Raw genomic sequence first — 25,395 nt, forward strand, 5'->3', positions numbered from 1 at the left:
ACAATCTTATTAAGGCCCATTACATTACATACCACCAGCACTATATCATTTTCTTTAATCAACCCTGATGATCTTATTACACTAAATATATTGTAAAATAGAAAATTGCAATATTCTAATATCTTTATGGGGATTTCTATTGGAAGGACTTGAAAGAAGAACCAAAATGGTCATTTCTGCCATTAAACATTTTAAAAATCTTTTCAGTAAAGGCTCATAATTTGCTTCATGTAATTTTTCCAGAAGGAGGTAATATTAGATGTTAATACAAATATATTTGCCCAATGAATTTTAAAGTTTTTTGCAAAGATTTCTGGGTATCCTAGTTTAACTGTCTTTGCTATATATCATCTTGATTTATCTTTCTTTTGTTATTATTTTTTCAGGTATCTTTACTAAAGATGATTAAAGTATGGCTTTCCCTAGCATTAACCTTTAATATGTTTGTTTTGTGAACTTTATTGGATAATAATTTAATCTATTTAAGTTAACTTGCCCTTGAGTATGTTTGATCATTACATTCATGACTTACATTCTGACTTACTCACTAATAATGCAATTATTGCAGTTTCTTGCTGCTGCTGTCAGATTTGCCCTGTGAGGAGCAAAATGTCAATTTCTCATTTGTGAATGAGACTAAGGATAAAGTGTGGTGAGGGACCAGAGGAGAGGGAGTTATCTTTGTCCAAATAAAAGTGAAAAATTATGTCCTTGCATTAAGCGCACCATTTCCATAGATGAAAACAGAATTTGTGCATGTGCATTTTGGGATAGAATTTGTCCCCAAACTTTTACATATGCTACTGTGGTGTTATCTTTATGTTACCAAAGATATGGAATGACCTAAGAAGCATCTATTTTCACTAGGGACATTTATATATAGTGTAGCGGGCCAGGCCTCAGTGCCATTTAAGCTCAGGACTTGGGCTTTGCACATGCATGGGGAGTGGAAGTCATAAAGGGAGCACCTTTGTAATGCAGGATGGTTCTTCAGATTGACCTTGCACAGAATGGTAAGGAAGGTGTTGATGGAAGCCAGCCAAGGGAGTGACCACAAGCTCCATGTTCTGGGGAATGCAATTCCAACACACTGCACAAGTGCTGTGAATACACTAAAAAACTAGACCGATGCCCAGGGATTTTGCCAGCCAAGACAGAAAATGGATTTTGGTGCCACCCCCAAAACAAGCAGCTGAGCAAAAAACAAAATGAACCAAAATGGCCTGCTGAGAAAAACAAAACAAAATCCCCAGCTGAATGTTGGCATTTGGGGTGACTGCCCTGCTTGCCCACCCTAGAAGTGGCCCTATTGAGACCAATCCCTAGCTTCAATTTAGGGGGTTAGATTTCACCTCTCTGACTCTCTCACCTTTACCTCCATAGAGCCCACCTAGTCCAACTGCTGTAATTTCTCCATTGTGGGCGTTTTCTCCCATTTGTATGTATAGGGTTATTGGTATTCAAAGGATTTTTCCTTTTTAAAGTAGGGGACAATAGAGTAACCACAATATAGAGGTGAAGTTGTGATTATTACTGCATAAAAAGGACCTGTACTCTATTTTCTACCAGTATTGTTAAATCAATAGCTTGGGGTGTGAGACTTAAGAGCAGAGTTTCTAGCAAAATCATCAATAGGGGAAATGAAGTGAGTCCAGGATGGGTGCTCTCGACAATATCCCTGATTGGAAGTACTTTAATTGATAGGCTTTGAGATTTCTGCTGAGCTTTGAAATGCTGGAGTAATCAGAAATGGAATTAGTCTTCCAGCTGTTGAAAGTAAAATCGTTAAAACCACTCTGCATCTTGCTGAAATGATTTCAGCTGGCAACAAACACTCAGTGTGGGCGAAGTAAGTGAAAACAAATTAGTCCAATTTTTGGAATGACTGAAAAGATGTCTAAGCATAATGCTGTATATACAATGGACACGTACAGAGATGAATCAAGCTCTACTACTCATATGTTGTAACACGGGGTGGGCAAACTTTTTGGCCTGAGGGACACATCTAGGTATGGAAATTGTATGATGGGCCATGAATGCTCACGAAATTGGGGACTGGAGTCTCGAGGAGGGGGTGGGGAGGTGTGAGAGGGGGGTGTCTCCAGCTGAGGGTGCGGGCTCTGGGGTGGGACTGGGGATGAAGGGTTGCCGGTGCAGGAGGGTGCTCTGGGCTGAGACCGATGGGTTTGGAGGACAGGAGATGAATCAGGGCTGGGGCATGGGGAAGGAGACAGGGGTGCAGCTCTGGGCAGCGCTTATCTCAAGCAGCACCCAGAGCAGCTCTATGTCTCCACTCCAGCTCCTACGCGGAGGCGCAGCCAGGCAGCTCTGGTTCCTGGCCAATGGGAACTGCAGGGGCTGCACTTGTGGTAGGGGCAGCGTGCAGAGCCCCCTTGCTGCCTTACGCCTAGGAATTGGAGAGGGGACATGTTGCTGCTTCCAGGAGCCACACAAAGTGGGGCAAGCCCCCGACCCTGCTCCCTGGTGGGAGCTCGAGGGCCAGATTTAAACATCTGGAGGGCCAGATGCCCCTCTTGGGCCTTAGTTTGCCCACCTCTGTTGTAACATCTGGTATACGGTTGAAGTGCTATGAGGGAAAGGGCTTGCTTGTGTGACATAGGAAGATTATTCTGTCCTTTCCCACATAAAGAAGAATAAAAAGGTGCAAAGGGCATCAGTAAAACAAACCCTCATTTTGATGGCCAAGATATCAATTTATTTCCATCCAAGGCAGGTTTCTATTTTCTGAGCCTCTCTGCTTTGGGTAATTCAAGTATGATGCTATGCACTTCTATTACACTTATTTAGCCAACCTGTACCTACAATGATCTCTAAAATACTAAAAAGATGGCCTTTTCAATGTATATTCATATTATGGCTGATTAAGGCATGTGTGTGGCGCATGTATGTCAAAAAACAGAAATCCAACTTAAACTATAAATGAAAAACCAATACACTTTACATAGATACATATATCCGAGAGAAAGACTATGTCAAAATGGAGTTAAGATTGAGAGTACTTGTAACTAGTTTAGGGTACAATGCATTACAGGAATGTTATAATCACCCCCACTAAAAGCATTATAAACCCTGAAAATTCAGTTTTCCAAGTTCAATTTAAAAAGAAATACAAATATAGTAGGTATGAAAATGCACAGGAAGCATACATAAATAACCTTAACTCTGTCCTATAGTCATATTATGCGTTAACCATATGTTTATGATTAAGACATTTCAGAGTTTGTAATCTCTGATTAGATCTCTAAAGAAACATTATATTTGTTTTAAATCTCCCCGCCCCCAGGTGTCATTACAAGACAGTTAAAATGGTTTAGATGCCCTAGCTGCATTTCCATAACGTCTGGCATTCTTTCAAGCATGCAGTGTAATCCAATTAACTTTCTCATGTAAGGAAAGCTGGAGAGCAAAAAGCAGATATAGGCAGATTCCAGCAGGGAAGAGAAAGAAGAAAACAAATACTTCAAAGCAGGACTGCAGTGACACCTTGGAAAAATGCCAAATGACAGAGTTGCAGAATTACAGAATCCACAGGACCCTGACTGAGATGAACGGGACAGTTCACACGTGTTCAAGTTACTGTTTCAGGCTCTGCAGATGCACTATTTCAACCCTGAAAATTTGAATCAAGCATTTCTCTACAACCCTACAGACTAGAAAATACTTTTAGAAATGAAATCTGAGATTCTGGAGCACAATTCTATGGCAAAGGGGAATTTCCACAGTGAATTCTTTGCCAATAGGAGTCACAGAATGTACATAGGACCCTGGTTATTGTATTCTGTTTGCACAGTGGCTGCAGACTAAACAAGGAGTCGGAATTTGGCTCCCTAAGCTTTGCTCAGTTTCTAATGCAAAACTGAAATATGGAATTGGCATAGGCAACTACATCTGAACTTCAAAAGATCAAAAATTTACTCAGAGAGGACATCTTGAAAACAATAAAATTATGGTATGATTAACAATACAGTCACCCCAGAGAGAAAAAAAGCTCCATTATGAGAGATGTAAACTTTGATGAATTTAGTTAAATGTCTCTAATCTTATTTTCCTCTTCAGCTGTCTGAAACAGGAGGCTAAAACAGGAAAATTACTGATTGTTATGTTAGCAACACCATGTCTAAAGACAAAAAGAAAAATCACTGATGTATACAATTCGTGCTGATTTTTAAAATAATCCATTATTGATATGAATTAAGCAACTTTCATGAAATTGCGCTCTTGAGGATGAACGTGACTGAGTCAGAAAATCAGCATAATGTCACCTATTCAACACTTTCAGTAAAATACATGCATGATGCAGCAGAAGGAGACAAAATGGTGGATATCACTCATCTGAAATCACTTGATCATGGCTATTCAAGTTGCATGTATTTGTCAACTTCGCTGAGTCTCTTCTTAGCAGGCTACCTATAACAAGAACTGCATTGCTTAGGAAACATTGACAATTACTAATCACAAAATTTGACAAAAATTCTACACTGGGATACAGGGCTCAATGATAGTGAGAGTTAATTTATACACCAGGATTTTACTACTTAATATCAATGTTCACATCTTAACTAGGTCATCAATTGGAATAAGTTTGTTAGTTTCAAATTATCCTTACTGAATATCTGGTCACATCATAAAACAATCACACAATTAACTACAATGACTGAATCTGATCAGAAGGCCAAGAATGAAATAGCAGGGGTAGGTTACAATTCAGAGTTATGGTGCACTGACAGATGTATATACAGAATTATTTCTAGCTTTACTTAGTGTAATTATTTTATTACTTAAAGATCATCCCAGGTGTGCATGGCATTTAGAAAAATAAAACTGACAAGTCTCTTACCTGGGGGAGATTAAAATCTAAATTAGGCAAAATACAGCAAGGGATGTCAGTAAACAGAGGACAGAGGACAGCAAGCAGGGAATATGGAAGAATGAGGGTTGACACAGTTAGGGGTCACGAGTTATACTGACTGATGTAAATATGTTGTTAGATATTTGTGGTTTCTTTTGTTTTGTTCTTTCATATATTTCATTTGTTATTAACATTTGGAGCACTGCCTTGTAATGAAAGCTAGGGTAGAGGTCATCAGTGGAAGGCTAATGAAAAAAAGTGAATTTTGCATAAGGTCTCTAACATTCATAAGCCCAGTGGGAAAATTCACACATTTAAAATATTAAAATAAAAATTTAAAAATCTTGGGGTTCACAGAGTGAAATCAACTAGGGTGAATGAAAAGTTCTGAATAGTGAGGGCTAGACTGTTGCTTGGGCGATACAACCATCCACAGAAATAAAGGGTACTCAGCATCCCCTCTCATAGTCCTGCATAGGCTACCTGGACCTTGGATCCAAGTGCATAGGAATAAGTCATCAAGAAAACGAATACACTAACTAAGACAGCTGAGCAGGTTGGGGAGGATGTAATTTGCAGCTAGTATGCACGGTGCCTAAAGACACAATCTATATGAATCCACAACAAAAATAAGTTATTTCTTTAAAATAAACAGATCATAAATACTGGTCTAGCAACCACTTATTAACAGAATTTCAAGCAGCTAAAGAGACATCTTCAAAACAGTTGCAGATATCATCTGGTATAGAATTACTATATCAGTAATATTATTTGCAGAAGGCCAAAGCACACTTGCTGAAAAAAAATAGTATCATAATTGTTCATCTCAACTTACACAGATTGTCATCTGTTGTCTCATATAACTATGTAATTAATTAGTCAAAATCATCCTTAGTTTTTCTCAGATCAAAAGCATAAAAAATATTAAAAGGTGTATCACTGAATAATGACAATGTGAAAACATTAATCCGAAACTCACTAGCAATTCTATTTCCAATTTGCTATCATACTTTGTCGGAATCTGTCAGATACAAGATGACAAATTTGGTTGTAAAGCACTACCAGAAGCTTATATAATAGCAGCGTATGGGTTTTTCCAGCAATAGAAGAATACTGGGGAAAACAGTCACGTGGACTGATTAATCAATAGAATGTGACATTAAATTGCTGGGTGCTAATTACTTGCTAGGTAAGAGACCACCCCAAGAACTCTTGCTCTGCAGCTTCTAGGGGCTTGGCTACACTTGCAAGCTAGAGCGCATTGAAGCAGCCCCGGGCGCCCTAGCTCACTACTTGTCCACACTGGCAAGGCACGCAGAGCGCTCTCACTTCAGGGCTAGAGCGCTCCTGGTACTTCACCTTGGTGAGAAGATTAACGCTTAGTGCACATTGGCTGAAATGCCCGGGCATCAGTGTGAACAAGGTGTTGCATTACTGCGCTCTGATCAGCCTCCGGAAACGTTCCATAATCCCCTTAAGTCAAGTGGCAACTCTTGCCATTGTTTTGTAATCGCTGCAGGAATGCGGATACGCCCTTTGAAAGCTCCGTTTCTGGCAGCTGGCGTGCATATCTACTCTGAGACAAAGCAACCATTACTGTGGAATGCTGTGTGTGTGAGACAGAGGTGGAGGGAAGGGGGAGGGGTCTGCTGCTGTATGAACTTACAAGACAGCATGCTGACATGCTCTCAGCCCTCTCAAAACCCACTCCCTCTCCCCCAACATACACACAACACACTCCCGGTCACACTCCACCCCACCCCACCCCACTCCCCATTTGAAAAGCACATTGCAGACATTTGCATGCTGGGATAGCTACCACAATGCACTGCTCTCTGTGGCCATTCGAAGCAGGGCTTTGGAGCAGAGCCCGGAGCTGGAGCACAGACCTGCTGGAGTGGAACCGGAGTGGTGCAATTCAAAAATTTGATTGCTCCAAATCCCTGGTTCCAAGAGCTGACAATGTGGCGACACCAGTGTGCTTACAGCTGTCAATGTGGACAGATTGCAGCGCTTTCCCTATTGCACTCTACGAAGGCTGGTTTAACTCAAACTGCTCTACAAGTGTAGCCATGCCCTATTAGTAGGTAAACATATGATAGTTAGAAGTTGGAAGACCTCTCACAGTGTATCTCAGGAATACTAGGTTCAGTATGAAAACAGAACAATTAACTAAGTCTAAAACTTTGGATACATTAGGCTTTGGAGTCTCATTTTTGTTGTACGGCGCTTTCAAAGGGCATATCTGCATTGTTATCCTCAGAGAGAAAAGTGATACTGTATGAATTTGCTTTGAACATTATTCTATGTATATCTACAGCTATAGCTTCTTCATTGCAAGTGTCTGAAAAACTGCAGTCTTGCAATAAAAGACAGTGGGCTGAAATTTCCTGTCTGGTGCATGGCACATTGTTGACACAATGGGAGGAAATTACACCTAATCTTCTGCAAAACATATATATTAACAAAATTAATTTTAGCAAAATAAAGGTCTCATTCTTCTGTCACAAGGAGGGCATTTGTGTATGTGCATGTGTAATGTGATATCCACACCATGCTCATTTTTTGCATGCTGCAGAAAAAGTGAGTGTGGTACTCCAAAAGGACAAACAGTAAGAGCAAAATCCCTTATGCAATATGGGCTTGAACCAAAGTCTGCTGAAGTCAATGGGGGTCTTTTCAATAACTTCACTGGGGGTTGATCAGGTCTTATGTTCCCCTCTGTAAAGGAGTTCACTCACTGCAGGAGCACCCCCCCGTGGCCAGAAGTGGTGTAGTGGCTGTTTTTCCATATGGCACCCTCCTGCCAATGGTCTCTCTTCTCACAACTTGGTCTTCTGGCCAGGTCATGCTTTAGTCATCCCCCCTCCAGGGCAACAGAGTCCCACCCATCATTAATCCAATGACCATAGAGCAGGTCTGCCTCTCTCTGGGCTCCATGGTCATTACACCCCTTACCTCAGGGGGTTTCACCCCACCTTCCTTGGTGGCTGGTAGGGGAACCTCTACTCTGGGTTTCTGTTCAGGGACTTTGTAGCTAGAAGCCAAGATCTACTCCCTCAGAGTCCTTCCTGTCTCTTTGGACCACATCTTATTTCTTCTAATCCCCCACCTCCCCCAAGAGTGGCTGCAGACACGCTCCTTGCAGCCCCTGACTACTACTACTTCTTGAGTTTGTGGTGCAGCAGACTCACTTCCCGAATCTATGACTGCCATTCACTGTTAGCTCAGTCATAAAGACAGGGATGAAATTAGCTAGCCTTACCTCTTTCTTGACTCTGAAGACAGGCACACAGAAAGCTGTTCCTGCTCTACCAATTCCTTCTTTGGAGCTGTCAGTATACATTTGACAATAGTGTCTCCACTTATCACAGATACATTGATTTGCTAAATCTTGTACATTTATCACTCTTCTCCTTTGTTTATTATATAATTCCATTTCTATCTCGCGGGTGGGGGGGATGGATTTCCAGTGACAGGTATTTTCCCATCGCTATAGTTTTTGACCTTTCTTAAGCCTCTCTTTTCACGGACGTCCTTTACTCACTTCTTTACACTACTTACACAAAGAATTTTGAGTTTTTGTCTTACCCAGTCTCCAGTTAATCCGCAACAGTGTATTAGTGCAGAGTTACCTTTGCTATCATCTAATACTTTGCACAAAAAGCTTAAGTCTAGGAGCTTCATTCTAAGAGTGATAGGCATTTCTCTGGCTGTTACCTGCATTGCACACAGAACTGTAGTAATGAAGGCACCACATGCTATACACAGTGCCTGTTCTTGGATACTGTCTAGTTTTCTCAGATTTGTTTTTCATGCTGATCTGAAGGCCTGGCAGCAAAACTCAATATTAGGTCTGTTTAGCACTCTGTATACCATTATCACTGTTTTTTTAATCTGCTTCCTTGGAAGTTCCAGAGATACTTTTAAGTAGGTTGATTCTCCCCTTTGGACTTACCTATAATATTTGCAATATGATCCCTATCAATTATCACACTTAAGAAATGTTTCCATTATACTTATCTGCTGGTCATATATATAATGTAATGTTATCTCTCTTTGAATCTTCCAAGTTGTGAAGATCATTTCTTTAGTTTTGTCAATGAAGAACTTGAAACTCCACCTGTTTCCCCATTCTCAATTACTCTGACGTGCATCGTTGATTCTTTTGGGGACATTTTCAAGATGCTCTTATTCTTATTCCATTCATTTTCTGAAATTGTTTGTGTACCTCTGATGTATTGATATCTTCATGTACTTCCTCACAGTATCTCCTCCTGCTTTCTCTTTTTGCCCTTTTTATAGCTCTGTGTGCAAGTTCCTTACTTTTTTTTAATACGTCATTAAGTCCTCACCATTTAGTGTAGTGCTTGCTTCTTATATGCCTTGTTCCTTTCCTTAATGAACTGGTCACATTCCTTGTTCCACCACAGTATGATTTTCTATCTTTTATAAAGGTTGGTATCCTAAGTATATCTAGGCTGGCCGTCTTTATAATTTCCTTAGTAATATTAATACAGAATTCCTCAATATCTCCACTTATACACTGCTTGCCCACATGTTCCTCATGTTAAAAAGAGTTTCCAATTTGATATTTTTTAGGTTCCAAGTGGGGGTATTAGTCTCATCTTTGTATTTCCTCTTCCTTGATAGATAATGAATGTCAGAATGTCAGACTGGTCACTACCCATTTCCTCCTCTCTGTAAATTTCCTAGATGCATTTGCTTGCTATGTTACTAGAAGCTCTTCCCAGGTCTCGGCAAGAAAAGTTTCAGTCTGCTGCAATGAACCTGGTAGGTCTTCCATGACCTAATATTACTATATTATCATCTTCAAAAAATTGCTCTAGGACATTTTCCATTCTTATACTTTTTCCAACTTTCCCACAGTCTGTTGTGATTGTTCAGATCACTGCAGATAAATGTATGGGCATGTAACATCCGCAGTTAATTCTTTCAGTTCTATAGTTTCCAGTTTTCTGCAGGGGTTATAAACATTATATAGTTTGAGAGATGCAGAGCTGTTTTGTATCTCAGTATCTCAACAGCATAATACTTGATATTTAACTTTTTAACTCTAAATTAAGGCAGTTTAGATTTTCCTTAACAAAGGTGCAGGCACCCCCATCCTTTCCTATTTCCCTAACATGTCTATATGTGTGATTTTAGTTTTTTTATTAGCTGAATCTCTTTTATGCATAGTATATTAGGCTTTGTTTTCATATCAGTAACATTTCTTTAATTCCTGTCCATGTGCAATAAGACTATGTGCATTCCCGATAAAAATAGTCACCCCTCTTCTTGTAACCTTCAATACTTCCCTCAGTTAGGAAAGTATGGAGATGTTCCTCTGACAGATTGCTAGTTCATAGGTACTTTTCAGCAGCTTTAACTACAAGTCTCATTTTCTATTTTCTTTCCTGACTGAAAGAAATACAATGTATGACTTCAGTCACAGATGCAATTTCCTTTTCTATAAGTAGTATATCATCTCACTTTACCCCAATGGCACTCATTACTTTCTTCTCAGTATTTTGTTGCTTGCTAATCACTGCCCCCAACTGGGTATTATTTTTCCCTCCAGGTGTCTCCTAACGCTTCTGCATATGAGATGTTGACAATTTTGTTTTCATATTCCTTTAGCTTGCTTTGCCTTGGCACATTCTCCATATGCTGAAGCTGTGTTTTCTTTCACAGTTACAACATTTTTGTTCTGTCCCTTCCTCATAATTATTACATGAATGGTCTCCTCCAGACTTGCTGCACATTAATTTCCCTTTGCAATTATTTGCTGTTTGACCAAATCTTTGACACCTGTAGCATCTACCCTGTTCGTTTCAGTTAGGAATCCAGGCAGCGAACAGTTCATACTTAGCTTTCTTAGCACCTTTGTCTTAAGGAGTTTCCCTACTTCTTCTTTGTTTTTGCATTCCACTAACAAGACTCTCTATCAGGTAGTTTCCCAGCTCTTATTATATCACCAACACTGTTTTTGAACCATTCAACAATCATCAGGCGGTTGACATACCCCATCTTTCTCTTTAGGTGCAGATTTTACTGTTACATAATTTCCCCCCACATCCCATTCCTGCCTTCCCACTTGTTGTTCTTTCTGCTGGTTCTAAAGAATCTATTCTTTTCTTTTTCCTTGTTTTCATCCAGTTTTTCTCAGTGCTTTCCCTATCCACATTTTCTAGCCTGGTTTGAGTATAATTTGTTATCACTTCCATCTCTCCCCTGACCAGCAGTTCAGCCTGACCAGCTTTCCACTTCAGCCCCAGCAAGAGAGCCACCCACATCTATCCAAATCCCCTGAGCCTCTTTGTGCTACAAACTTCCAAGCTTTATAATCACCACCCAGCTCCATCCCAGCTGGGCTTTGGTCATCCATTAAGCCTCTCTCACTCTTTCTCAGGTGCAGCCAGGTATGTCATTTGGCCTCTTAGGCCCACATTAACCCCTTCAAAGCCTGTGTGGAGAACACACCACATCACACCCTCCAAAGCAGTTCAAAAAGTGAGAAAATAGGAAGTTTCAGCAAGTCACTACTCCACAAATATTATTGCTAGCATGTGGTCACTTCTGCTGAGAGATAGTTAAAGACATATAGTACTTGCAGATGGATCAGAAAGAAAACAAAATTATGTCTGATTTGGGATATGGAGCCACAAAAGGACTTAGGAACTTGTACCCTCAGGTTTAGATGCCTATGTCCCCAATTTAGGTGCTATTGCAATTCACAAAACTCCCTCTTGTCAGCTGTCTTAACTCTGTAGATGCCCAAATTCACTCTGTGCCTAAATGTCCATTGTAAAAGTTCCCTGGGCACCTAAGTTTTCATCTCTGGGCATGCACCTTACTGTCTGAGGCAGATGTCTGTGTATTTATCCTCACACCTAAGTGCCAGTGCGATCTTTAAAGATGGTCAGGATAGGACTTCCCCTTGCCTATCTTACTTCTGGGACTCAATCCACTAGGGGTGCTCGGAGCATGTCTAACTCTACTCAAAATGGCCATTCCTCACTGTGTTTGATGAGGCAAAGGGACTTGAACAGAGGTCTTCCGCCTCTCAGGCGAGTGCCCTAACCACAGGGTTATGTGTCTTTCTCACTCTAGCCCAATTAATATTTAATTATTTAATACAAAGTAGCATTTTTTCTCCCAGAGGACTGACAAAACTGCACCCTTTTTTTTTTTGCCTCAGATGGATTCCTCAGCTTTCAATCACAGTAGTGCATTCTAAAAATATTTCTTCCCATTGCACCTTTTCAGTAGATTTCTTAATGCCCCAAAAGTTTGCTCATCTAAAACCTAATCTTAGTTTACCAGTCTAGCCAATAAAGTTAGCATACCAGTTTACAAGCAGAATAAAAAATCCCCATTCTAGCCAGTAAAACTACTCGAGCATTAAATAATCTCAGTGCTTAGTATAATAGAGATCTCTGACACTGGAACTGATTGCTATAGTTACAAGAAATGTGTTGTTTCTTGAGTCTCCAAGGTGCTGGAAATGAGGGATATTTACAGCATTTGGGTAAACACTGCCTATTCTTTATATGGAATAGTTCTGTTCCCTGAAAACCCACCCACTGGTTGCTGCATGTGGTGCAAATTCATATGGTTTTGATGAAATGCTAGAGTGCAACTTGTACTCTGTTCTGGAATAGATTTTCGAATATTGTTCCACTACTGACTTTTTGGCTTGAAATTTGTCCCAGGGATAGCCACTTTTAGATGCTAAAATGTTTTCATGTACTTGGGGACTATATGGCCCAAGGGATATGTAATGAGACACAGACTACAGCATGTCACTGGTTGGGTGAAGCAGAATAGTAAAAGCCTTTACCCCCTGAAAGCTTTTTAACAACACATATGAAACAAGTTTGTGGCTTCATTCTAGTTCCTACTGTATCAGGTGCCCACATAACAAACAACACTGATGACAGTTAGCACCCTCTTTAGTAGGTTCAGCAAGGAGGTAAGTGACTGGTCAATGAGGGATACTAAATGTATCCCCTCAAGCCTTGAGGCAGTCCTCAAAAATCTGAGTTGGGGCACACTGCAGGGCATTGTCGGAAAGCTTGCACCTGTTGTGAGGATAAACTGAGAAAATTGGGTTCCAGGACTTCAATCTGGCATTCATAATGAGCATTGCAATTTCACTGTAAAATAAAAACAAAATTCCTTAATATGTTTAGTTAACAATTGTTTTGACAGCACATAGCTGGAAACATATTGAAATAATCTGGTATGGAATATTAAGAATTTAAGGAATGGAGAGGGAGCACACAGGGAATGCGCACCATCTGGACAAAGCGCTATTTGGCACCACTCTGCAGCTTCGTCTTTTGATGAACTTTTCATATAAAGACAGAATATTTACAGTGGTGTGCACTAAACAACAAGCAGGGATACGCTCAATTGTTTGTTAAAGATGCAGTACGTTTAGTGGAGTGTTCAGTATAAAAGTTTGCATGTTCAGTATAATCTGGCAAAAAAATTACATGAAATTAAGAGAAACCTTATTAGAACTCATAACAATTTAAAAAAATAATGAGAGGTGTCTCCTAGCTGAAGGGTCATAAAAGCATTAAATTACAGATCTCTTTACTTTCATCTGATGGGAGACACAGGGCCAAGATACTCAACTTGTATAAATTATCACAGCTCTGTGGAAGTCAATGGAGCGATGCCATTTTACATCAGCTGAGCATCTGACCATCATCCTTTAAAGCATGGTCCTACTCTGAAAAGTGACTGTGTATAAATGGTATCATGGGGTCCTATGTTCATTGCCTCTAAATCAACAAATACCAAATTGTGGTCAAATTGTTGGTGAGCTATGGAAAGCTGATTAGTCACATATTTCTCCGGTCCAGTGAGTCACAGTCTTGTTTCCGTCTGCTTCTAAAGTTATGCTTTTTTAATATGGCTGCAGGTATGGGGAAACCTGTGGGTGAGGCTCAGTGAAAGCGTGGATGGAAGCCATAACTGACATAGAACAAGCTCTATTGTGCTGAGACCTGGGTTGAATTATTGTAAGCAAAGTCCGCATAGGGTCACCTTGTTGGTAGTTCAGGGAACAATAGGGATACTGCTCCAGGACCTGATTGACCCATTCCATCTGCCCGTTAGCCTGAGGGGGCTCCACGCTAAGGAGCTTAAAAAATTCACGCCAAAAGAGGGAGATAAAGTGTGGGTCTCCGTCTGACACGATACTGGTTGGCAGTCCATGGAACTAGAAAAGAGGCACACTTTTTCCTGGGCGGTAGGGATTTTGTGGCCAGAAACAAATTGTGCCATCTTGGTCCGGAGGTTGACCATGACTAGCACTACCATGCACCCATGAGAGCAGGGCAGCTCCACAAGGAAATCTAGAGACACGGTGTACCAAGGCTGGGGTGGGGTCAGCAAGGGCTGGAGAAGATCAAGTGACTTTGAGCATGGGTTCTTCTGTGAGCCCAAAGGTCACAGAATTTAATGCATTTCTTGACATAAGAGCTGTCACTACCTGGTATACTTCACTGCCTGTCAGTTTGTGTGCTCGCATGGGCCCAAACACACACCAGGTTATTATCTTTCACCAAGGTTTGTATTTATTCTTTTTTACAAAGTAACAGCGTGTAATGCAGGCTTACAGCCAGGGGAGACTTCCATGACACTTTCACTCCTCAGCCCAGGCTCACCCTCTGAGCAACCCTTGTGAGATGCCCCTTGCTTCCTGTTCCATCCAATTACCTCATTAGCCCAGAGATTATCAACCAGCTATGCACAATTCTGCAATAGAAAGTGTATAATTGGCTTCAATGAACCCTGCACTCTTCCCAGTGCTGAAGCAAGCTCAGTGACCATGGTGCTACACATAGTACCCTGTCACAAGAACCCAAACTTGGACACGAGAAACTTTATGAAATCAAGCCCTAAATTTTAGACTGGCCAAAGTGCCCAGCAGGCAGTGTGTCATGAAACAGTTTTAAAGTCTGGAGTCCAGGCTGTACTTGCCCAGACATAAATGGTGGTACATGCAATTTGATCATTTCTCTATGAGTGAACACCATAAAGAGAAACTGGGCCCTGCTTCTGCAAGTAGGCCCTGTGGGAATAACCTTTTGCCTATGTGGAATGCTACTGACTTCAACATGGATCTACTTGTGAAATGACCTCCCTCTTGGCTGGTATCAGGACTGAATGTGAGGGGATCTGCTAAGCTAATAGCATGCATCTCCAATGCTTGATCTTAAGAAGCAGATTCTGTAAGTGGTAGCAGTAACAGACTTGTATCCTCTCTGGATGCGGTATAGAAGAGGACAACACACACTGACCAGTAGGTTACCTACTTCCTGTTGACAGGAGACGGTCATCCTGAGCATCTGAGGGCCACAACAATTCAGAAACCTGGACAAGCCCCCACTATCCCAAACTCACCACTGGGCTACATCTGTCCAGTCCAGAATACAGGATCAGGGCCTTGGCAATAATTACATTCTTTACATTTAAATAACACCTTTCAGTTAAAGTTTCCCAATGTGGTCTACCTAGTAAATTTCGCACAAAAAATACATTGCAACCTTACTATTCTTTCCAAATCAAGCACTTAGAAGTTAGGAGATGCAGTAATTAAGCTTGTCTATGCAACACCGCTGTGAGGTAAGCTGTGGTGTTATTCCCATTTTACAGATGGGAAACAGAGGCACAGAGATTAAGGTCAAAATTATCCACTGAATTTGAATGCCAATTTGAGACATGAGGAGCCAATTTTTCAGAGTACTTAGCACTTCATACATTCAGAGCACAGCTCCCAGTTACTTTAGTTGTAAATGTGAGCATTCAGCACTTCTGAAGATCAGGCCCCATGATCTCAAGTTGGGCTAGAAAAAGAGGAACACACAATTAGTGACCACTTGTGAATAGTCTGGTTTAAGTGACTTGCTCAGCACCATACAGAAACTCCTTGTTAGAAATAGGGATAGAATTCAACTCTTCAGGGTAGCATCTAACTGTGTTAAACATGAGACCATCCCTTCTATTACTGCAATCCCATTTCTTATTCAGTATTGATCTTCCATCTTGCTGCAACTAATGATGCAAAGGTCCTACAGACAACACTATTCAACCTTGATTCATCCCAAGAGCAGGACCAAATAGGCTTGTGGATTGATTCACCCAGGGGTCCTGTGGGAAAAAAATGTGATCATCTAATTGATGCATATGGACAAGGGGGCCAAATTACAGACAACCTTAATTCTGTAAAAGCAGCAAAGAATCCTGTGGCACCTTATAGACTAACAGACGTTTTGGAGTATGCTCCAAAACGTCTGTTAGTCTATAAGGTGCCACAGGATTCTTTGCTGCTTTTACAGATCCAGACTAACACGGCTACCCTCTGATACTTGACAACCTTAATTCTGGCATTTCCTAACTTTTGAGTGCTTGAATTTACAATATTAATAATGTTCTTTTAACACAGGTCTGAGGTTTCTTTGTTTTTTTTAAAAAAACAACTGACAAAACAAATTCCATCTTGTGACATCATATTGATACCCACATTACTGTTCATCGGCAAGGTTGGAACCTTTTAATCCATCACACATACCTCTGCCTTTATAGCTTGTAGTGAGGCAGCCTGGCTCCCAGCTGCCACAGAGAGGGATGAGCCCTTACGGACGCCAAAGTGGGTGGATTCCCTGGAGCCTGCGCCCGCCCCTCAGAGGTCACGGCGCAGGGCAGGAAGTATAAAAGCCCAGCCTCAGGGCTCAGAAGCTGCCTGGCTGCTGGAGAGGCCAGACGCTGAGGCCCTAGCTCCCGCTGGGGAGACTCCTGCCGCCTGCGACCAACCCAAGGACTGGCCATACCTGCGGAGACTGGATGCTGACCAGATGCTGGAAGAGCCCCTAAGCCGACCGGTACAAAGGGACCCTGAGGAGCTGCCCAGTTTACCCCTCGCTCAGTATCCCGAGGAGCCCATGGTGTGGGATGCTGTGGAAGAGGCCGCTGAGACACAGGTACCGGTAGAGGTAGCCCAGGGCAGCCGACCCTAGTCTGGCTGCAGCACACCCAGAGCCAATGTCAGTGTGTTGCAGCCAGGATCCCCACTGACACAGCAGCAGGCTGCCTGCCGCTATTAGGGCTCTGGGCTGGGATGCAGAGGACTGGACGGGCCTGCGTGCCCCCTGCCACCCTACTCACAGGTGGCAGTCTCCCCCTAGCCCCAAGGCTCAGGCCCAGGAGCCTGGGCTTCTTAACTTACTGAACTGTTTGCTCAGCCCCTGCCTGAGGGTCTGAGCCCTGACCTACTGTTTGCTGCCCCGCCCTGATTTAGGGCCTGGGCTTAACTACTGAACTGTTTGCTCAGCCCCTGCCTGAAGGTCTGATCCCTGAACTACTGTTTGTTGCCCCGTCCTGACCTAGAGCCTGGGCTTAATTTACTGAACTGTTTGCTCAGCCCCTGCCTGAGGGTCTGAGCCCTGAACTACTGTTTGTTGCCCTGCCCCGACCTAGGGCCTGGGCCTCCAAGACGAGGCTATTGGCTCAGCCCCTGCCTGAGGGCCTGAGCTCCTGGCCATTTCCTGACCACCAGGCTAATTCACCAGTGCACTGGACTCATGCAGTGAGGTGGCCTGGCTCCCAGCCGCCCCCAGAGAGGGGCGAACCTCAACAGTGGACATTTACATGTGGTACTGGAAGTCGGGAGCCTCCATCCCAAACCCTGATCCCTGTGAGGAGGGATCTGAGGAGACTTGTCCGAGGCAGCCATGGACATGGACAAGCTTATTAAAAATTTGATAGAGAACCAACAGCAGCAGCAGGCAGCCCAGCTTCAGCAGCAGCAGGCTGCCGCCCAGCTCCAGCAGCAGCAGCAGCAACAGCAGCAACTGGTCCAGCAGCTTGGGACGCAACAGCAGAAGCTGATCCTGGAACTGGGACGCCAGAACCGGGACCACCAGCAACAATGCCTGCAGCAGTTGGTGACATTGTTGCCCCGTCCCGTTGAGCCCCAGCCAGTGGGGCCCCCGTGACCACCCGGCAATGCCCCGCCTATCCGGCTAACGAAGATGAGCCCCAACAACGACCCAGAAGCCTTTCTCGTAATGTTTGAATGGATGGCAGTCATAGCTGGTTGAGCCCCAGACCAATGGGCTACCCTCCTGACCCTGTACCTGACTGGGACTGCTCAGACGGTCTATCGAGACCTGTCCATGGATGCGGCATGGGACTACAGTCAAGCAAAGGCGGCAATTTTAGATGCCCTGGACGTGAGTCTGGAAACCTTCCGGCAGCGGTTTCGGAGCCTGGCCTACCCCACAGGGGCCTGGCCCCGGATGCAGCTAAAGGAGGCGTGCAAGCGGTGGCTGCAGCCCGAAAGACAAACTCCGGAGGAGCTCACCGAACAAATCGTGCTGGAACAGTTCATCCGCATACTCCCACCGCGAGGAAGGGCCTGGGTCCTCCGCCATCACCCTGCAACGCTAGACGCCGCCATCACCCTGATGGAGGACTTTCTAGTTGCTGAGGCACCGGCGGGTCCGACTATTTGAGCAGCTCCACCCGGGGTGGGGCACCCTAACCCAGAGAGGAGGGGGGCGCCTGCCCGGATTGACTCACGAGTTTCCTCTCAGGGTCCGGAGCCCCGAACCTGTCCTGCGGAGACCCCAGGGTGACAAGCTCCAGCACCTTCTCCAGTTGCTCGAGGGATCAACCGGAGCCCTCCACGGGGAGCCGCAGGAACACATCCACGGCTAGGATGGGCGAACCTTGGGCCCTGTTTTTCCTGCAGGGAGTATGGCCATTTACAACGGGACTGCACAGCGATGGAGTACAACTTTGGCCAGGTCTGCTCAGGGGAAGCCCGTGCTCAACATCCACAAGCCGCCAAGATTACAGTGCCAGTGGTTGTTGAGGGTTACCCAACGGTGGCCCTCATTGATTCAGGCTGCGGCCAGATGCTGATCCGCCAAAACTTAAGCCCTCAGGCCGACGCCCACCTGAGGATGATCCGGCTGCACTGTATCTACGGGGACAAACAGCCCTACCCCATTACTCGAGCCCAGCTAACAGTAGATGGGGTCACCCGACTGATGGTGGTGGGTCTAGCCCCGCATCTTGCATACCCAGTGATCCTGGGGCGGGACTGGCCAGAGTTCCCAGAAGTCCTTCGCTGCAACACCAGGGGACACCCGAGGGTCACACCAGTCTTGGAAGGAGACCCCTCGAGACTGGGGAAGAGAAAGGGAAAGCCGCCAACCCTACCGAACCGACGGGAGAATTGGAGGACTCTCCCTCGGAAGCTGTTGGGGAGCCCTCGCTTCACACTGACTTTTGCCATGATCAAAGGGCCGATACCACACTCAAGCAAGCGTACGAGCAGTTGGCCACTGTCGATGGCATGTCATTGATCCACACCGGACGGCCCAGTGGCCACACTTTGAACTGCGGCAGAAGTGCCTTTATCGGGTTGAGAGGGACCCTCGCACGGGAGAGTCCCAGACCCAACTCCTCGTGCCCCAATACCATTGGCGAGCCGTCATGAAACTAGCCCACGACGTCCCGGCGGCTGGACACCTGGGCCACGAGAGGACTCTGTCCTGGATATTGATGCGCTTCTTCTGGCCGGGCACACATCAGGAGGTGAGGAACTACTGTAAGTCCTGCCCAGACTGCCAGTTGGCTGCTCCTGCCCAGACTCCCAAAGTGTCCCTGGTCCCCATGCCCTTGATCGAAACCCCCTTCGAGTGTGTGGCCATGGACCTGGTGGGGCCTCTCCCCAAAAGCATTGCCAGGTTTCAGTATATATTGGTCATGGTGGATTATGCTACCCAGTTCCCCGAGGCAATCCCCCTCCGAAACATCATGGCCCGCACCATCGCAGGTGAGCCCGTGAAGGTCTTCGCCCATGTAGGCCTGCCCCGGGAGACTCTCACGGACCAGGGCAACAATTTTACTTCTCGGCTGTTACAGCAGGTGTGTGAGCTTCTGGGGATCAAGCAACTATGTACATCGGTCTACCATCCCCAGACCGACGGGTTGGTTGAACGGTTTAACCGGATCCTTAAGGACATGCTATGCAAGTTTCCCCAAGAAGATCTTTGCCGATGGGACCAGTTACTTCCACCTCTGCTCCTGGCGGTTCGGGAGGTTCCCCAGTCATCTACAAAATTTTCCCCCTTTGAACTACTGTACGGTCGTCGCCCACAGGGCCTATTGGACCTAATGAGGGAGACATGGGAGCAAGCCCCGTCACCCACCCAGGGCTGGATATTATCGGTAGTTCATCCCCCAATTTGCGGCGATTGCAGCCCCCTTGACTGGACTGTTGACCAAGGACAGCTCGCGGCAAGTAGTTTGGACCTGAGAGTGTGATAACGCATTCCAGACACTCAAGGCAAGCCTCTGCCGTGAACCGGTCCTATGTAGCCCCGATTTTGACCAGGTGTTCATCCTCCAGACAGACGCCTTGGAGGTAGGACTCGGGGCTGTCCTCTCCCAAGAGGTGGACGGGGAAGAACATCTGGTTGTTTATATCAGCCAGAAGCTGTTCCCCCGGGAGAAGAACTATGCAGTAGTGGAAAAGGAAGCCCTCGCAGTGAAATGGGGTTGTGATGCATTGCGTTATCTCCTCAGACCATTCACATTGGTCACCGACCAGGCCACACTCCAATGACTGGCCCAAATGAAGGATCATAATATGAGACTACAGCGGTGGTGCCTGGCGTTACAGCCCTACGCCTTTACGGTTCGCCATAGGGCCGGGAAGAACCACGCTAATGCGGACTTTCTGTCCCGCTTCGGAGGCATGGAAGGGTCTGGCCCCGCTGAATAGGAGCCAGACTTGAGTGGGGGTGTGTGTAGTGAGGCAGCCTGGCTCCCAGCTGCCCCACAGAGGGACAAGCCCTTACAGATGCCAAAGTGGGCGGATTCCCTGGAGCCTGTGCCAGCCCCTCAGAGGTCACGGCGCAGGGCAGGAAGTATAAAAGCCCAGCCTCAGGGCTCAGAAGCTGCCTGGCTGCTGGAGAGGCCAGACGCTGAGGCCCTAGCTCCCGCTGGGGAGACTCCTGCCGCCTGCGACCAGCCCGAGGACTGGCCATACCTGCGGAGACTGGACGCTGACCAGATGCTGGAAGAGCCCCTAAGCTGACCGGTACAAAGGGACCCTGAGGAGCTGCCCAGTTTACCCCTCGCTCAGTATCCCGAGGAGCCCATGGTGTGGGATGCTGTGGAAGAGGCCACTGAGACACAGGTACCGGTAGAGAGGGAGGTTGGAAGTAGCCCAGGGCAGCCGACCCTAGTCTGGCTGCAACACACCCAGAGCCAATGTCAGTGTGTTGCGGCCAGGATCCCCACTGACACAGCAGCAGGCTGCCTGCCGCTGTTAGGGCCCTGGGCTGGGACGCAGAGGACTGGACGGGCCTGCGTGCCCCCTGCCACCCTACTCATGGGTGGCAGTCTCCCCCTCGCCCCAAGGCTCAGGCCCAGGAGCCTGGGCTTCTTAACTTACTGAACTGTTTGCTCAGCCCCTGCCTGAGGGTCTGAGCCCTGAACTACTGTTTGCTGCCCCACCCTGACCTACAGCCTGGGCTTAAATTTACTGAACTGTTTGCTCAGCCCCTGCCTGAGGGTCTGAGCCCTGAACTATTGTTTGTTGCCCCGCCCTGACCTAGGGCCTGGGCCTCCAAGACGAGACTATTGGCTCAGCCCCTGCCTGAGGGGCTGAGCTCCTGGCCATTTCCAGACCACCAGGCTAATTCACCAGTGCACTGGACTCGTGTAGTGAGGTGGCCTGGCTCCCAGCCACCCCCAGAGAGGGGCGAACCTCAACAGCGGATGTTTACATAGCTAGTGGAGCAACTGATAGCAGTTGTTCCCCACATGGCTCCCAGTTGCATTCTCCTTGCTCAGCCAGTCCCAGTTCTCCCCCTTCCAATTCACAGCCACAATTTCTCCCCCTCCTCCAGTCCCAGGCTCACAAGACTCTGAGTCCCAAACTACTCCTTTCCCTTCCTAAAGATCCAGTTTTTGTCCCCTCTACATTTGAATAGGATGAATCAGAATTCCTTCTCTTCACTGACTGGACGCCGGTCAGTCAGTCCCTACTCCACAGCATAGGGGCACTGTAGCACTTCAAAGAACTCTCTTTCAACACAGGCAAAACAATGTGTTTTCCCCTATTCTCATTTTCCAAAACAGCTGAACCATTTTGGCTTGATTTTTAAAAAAACTGGAATCAGAGTCCTATAATGGAAAGTGTTAGATAACCTTAATAAGAGTTGGTGCTACCAGCCTTGCCTTTAAGAAAGGCATGACATTTGTTATGGTTTTCTTGCCATTATTGGATAAATGCAAGGTTATGTCCTTAATAAAGAGAATGAGGAATTTAAATTAAACATACCACACGAGTCTTATCTTCCAAGTCCCCTCTCAGAGAATACAAGATGGAAGAAAATTAGTTTTCTAATTAAGTGATGACTTTCTAAGAAATTAGTGCAATTCTTTTACATCTAGCTAAATTCTGAGAAACCTAGAGGGAAATAGCTTATGCTGATGATACCAACAACCATTAGTAATAGCTCTGTAAAAGAAAAGATCCTTTTGGCAAATGTGGTACAGACGCAGAATATTCAGTGTAGCAAAATGGCTATTCTTTATACAGCACTTAAGATTTCTGTGGAAATGTTAGGAGACGAACACTTAAAGGCCAGCAAAATACAATATGCCAAACTACCCATAGTAAAATTAAAATGTCTGTGTATTAATAATCAAATCATAAATCCCAAACAAAACAAACTAAACTTCCAGCACATTTGACAAAACACTTCTTAACAACCTCTCTCTCTTTTTATGGCCAGCCCCATAATTTAACTGGTCTCCAATGAGCCCAGCTACATTCAACCATATTTGGCTTTGTCTGTAATGAGTAGAGACACCTGAGGTAACTCTGTTTTTTTGAGACACAGTTTTAGCCCTATCCCAGCCAAACACCAATCACGCTACTGTATACATTTTCTCTTTCATTTCCATCCCGTCACTGTAGTTTAAACTCCATTTTATATTTCAGAATCACCCTTATTTACATAAAACTGAACTGAAGAAAGGAGCTTTTCAATTGTGAAATAATGTCTTCTGTAATTGTTAGAGATGGATGAACTGATTTGGATAAATTAAGAACCTGCCCAAACTTTGGCTCAAAGCTCAAACTGAACTTGGTATGATTTTTGTTTAATTAAAAAAATAAATCAGGATAACTTTTTCACTGATCTTTTTTTCTTTTTCAGGTAATTCAAAGAGAAAAGGAAACACTGTTTTCACAGTATTTCTGACAGAACAAAAGCAGGAAGTACTAGACATCTCACCAGAATGCTTGCTCCCATAAGATTTCCAACCTAATTTTTCAGAAGCAGAAATTTCAGGAACAGGTTCAGAGACGGGCTACTAGGATGATCCGAAGAATGGAAAACCTGTCTTATGAAAGGAGACTCAAAGAGCTTGGCTTGTTTAGCCTAACCTAAAGAAGGTTGAGGGGGGATATGATGGCTCTTTATAAATATATCAGAGGGATTAATATTAGGGAGGGAGAGGAATTATTTAAGCTTAGTACCAATGTGGACACAAGAACAAATGGATATAAACTGGATACTAAGAAGTTTAGACTTGAAATTAGACGAAGGTTTCTAATCATTAGAGGAGTGAAGTTCTAGAACAGCCTTCCAAGGGGAGTAGTGGGGGCAAGAGACATATCTGGCTTTAAGACTAAGCTTGATAAGTTTATGGAGGGGATGGTATGATGGGATAGCCTAATTTTGGCAATTAATCAAAGATCAATTGCCAAATTATCAGCAGGTTAGTATGCCCAGTGATCTGGGATGGGATGTTAGATGGGGTGGGATCTGAGTTACTACAGAGAATTCTTTCCTGGGTGCTGGCTGGTGAGTTTTGCCCACATGCTCAGGATTTAACTGATCGCCATATTTGAGGTCGGGAAGAAATTTTCCTCCAGGGCAGATTGGCAGAGGCCCTGGAGGTTTTTTGCCTTCCTGTGCAGCATGGGGCACAGGTCACTTGCTGGAGGATTCTCTGCAGCTTGAGGTCTTCAAACCACAATTTGAGAACTTCAGTAACCCAGGCATAGGTTAGGGGTTTGTTATAGAAGTGGATGGGTGAGATTGTATGGCCTGCATTATGCAGGAGGTCAGACTAGATGATCATAATGGTCCCTTCTGACCTTAAAGTCTATGAGTCTATGAGATCACTTTGATAAAGTTCAGATACACATCCTAATTTATGTGTAATTATTCCTACCAAAATGAGCTTCTATATCTTTGAGGTTCACTCATTAACTATCAAAATGACAATTTGTGCACACAAAAACCTTTAAGATACTTTATTTCAAAATGCTAATTTAATGCCACAATAAGATTGCTAGGAAAGGAAATGCTGTGTGCGCTCCGGATACAGAAATGTTTAATCACAGATACTGAAACATCAGTTCCTAAACGCTCTTCTCCACATCTTCCCCTGAGTTCAACACGGTTTACTGATGATTTGTGAAAGATGAAAGAAGAATGGAATGAATTTTAAATCAGCAAGTTTGGATAACTTGCCTCCAAGAGTTTTAAAGAAGCTCACTGAGGAACTTGCTGAACTGTTATTGTTGATTTTCAATTACGCTTAGAGCACTGGGGAAGTTCCAGAAGACAGGAAGAAAGCTAATGTTGTACCAATATTTAAAAAGGGTAAACAGGATGACCTGGGTAATTATAGGCCTGTCACTCTGACATCAATCCTAGGCAATGGAGCAGCTGATACAGGACTTTTGATTAATAAAGAATTAAAGGAGTATAATGTAATTAATACCAATCAGCACGGGCTTCTAGAGAATAGGTCCTGTCAAACTAAAGATGTCTTTTATTGATGATTTAAAAGTTGTGTTGATAAAGGCAAGAGTGTATATACATAGATTTCTGTAAGGTGTTTCATTTGGCATTGTACAACATTTAGATTAAAAATTAACTGGGCATACATTAAATGGGTTAAAAGCTGGCTAAACAATAGGTCTCAAAATGTAACTCTAAATGGGATTTAAGGGAAGAACCACAGTAAAGAAAGTTCTGAAGCTGGGGTTGGAGAAAGGAAAGCTTTTTTTTCATATTGTTACTTGGGCAATACATTGCACCCCTTGTTAACTGCTTGAAGGACACAATGAACAGAATGGGCCAGATCCTGAGGTGGGGTAAACTGGTGTAGCTCCACTGATTTACACCAGTTGAGTATTTGGTCTAGTAATTTTTCATCTTCCATCATATTGAGTTACTACCTTAAGTAATATTGATTAGTTTTTTTTTTTTAAGTAGCATCCTATTAGATGCAAAATTGAAATTAGCAACATCTTGGACACTTTTTCAGTTTGTTTCAAAGAGAGAATAGGTTGATTCAAGTTTACTAATAAGCAAAGGACCTCAGCCTCAAGTAGAAGATAATCTTTAGAAAATTAATATTCATCATTTACAACAGACAACTTTACCCGGAGCAACACT

General features: G+C 44.2%; 1 protein-coding gene across 4 annotated transcripts in view; it reads right to left on the bottom strand.

Annotated features, from left to right (window-relative positions):
- The window catches only part of BANK1 (B cell scaffold protein with ankyrin repeats 1), a 293,349-nt gene that overhangs the window by 23,695 nt on the left and 244,259 nt on the right, over positions 1-25,395 (bottom strand). The window lies entirely within an intron of this gene.

This window comes from Gopherus flavomarginatus, chromosome 3, assembly GCF_025201925.1.
Source record: "Gopherus flavomarginatus isolate rGopFla2 chromosome 3, rGopFla2.mat.asm, whole genome shotgun sequence".
In the NCBI taxonomy this organism is placed as follows: Eukaryota; Metazoa; Chordata; order Testudines; family Testudinidae; genus Gopherus; species Gopherus flavomarginatus.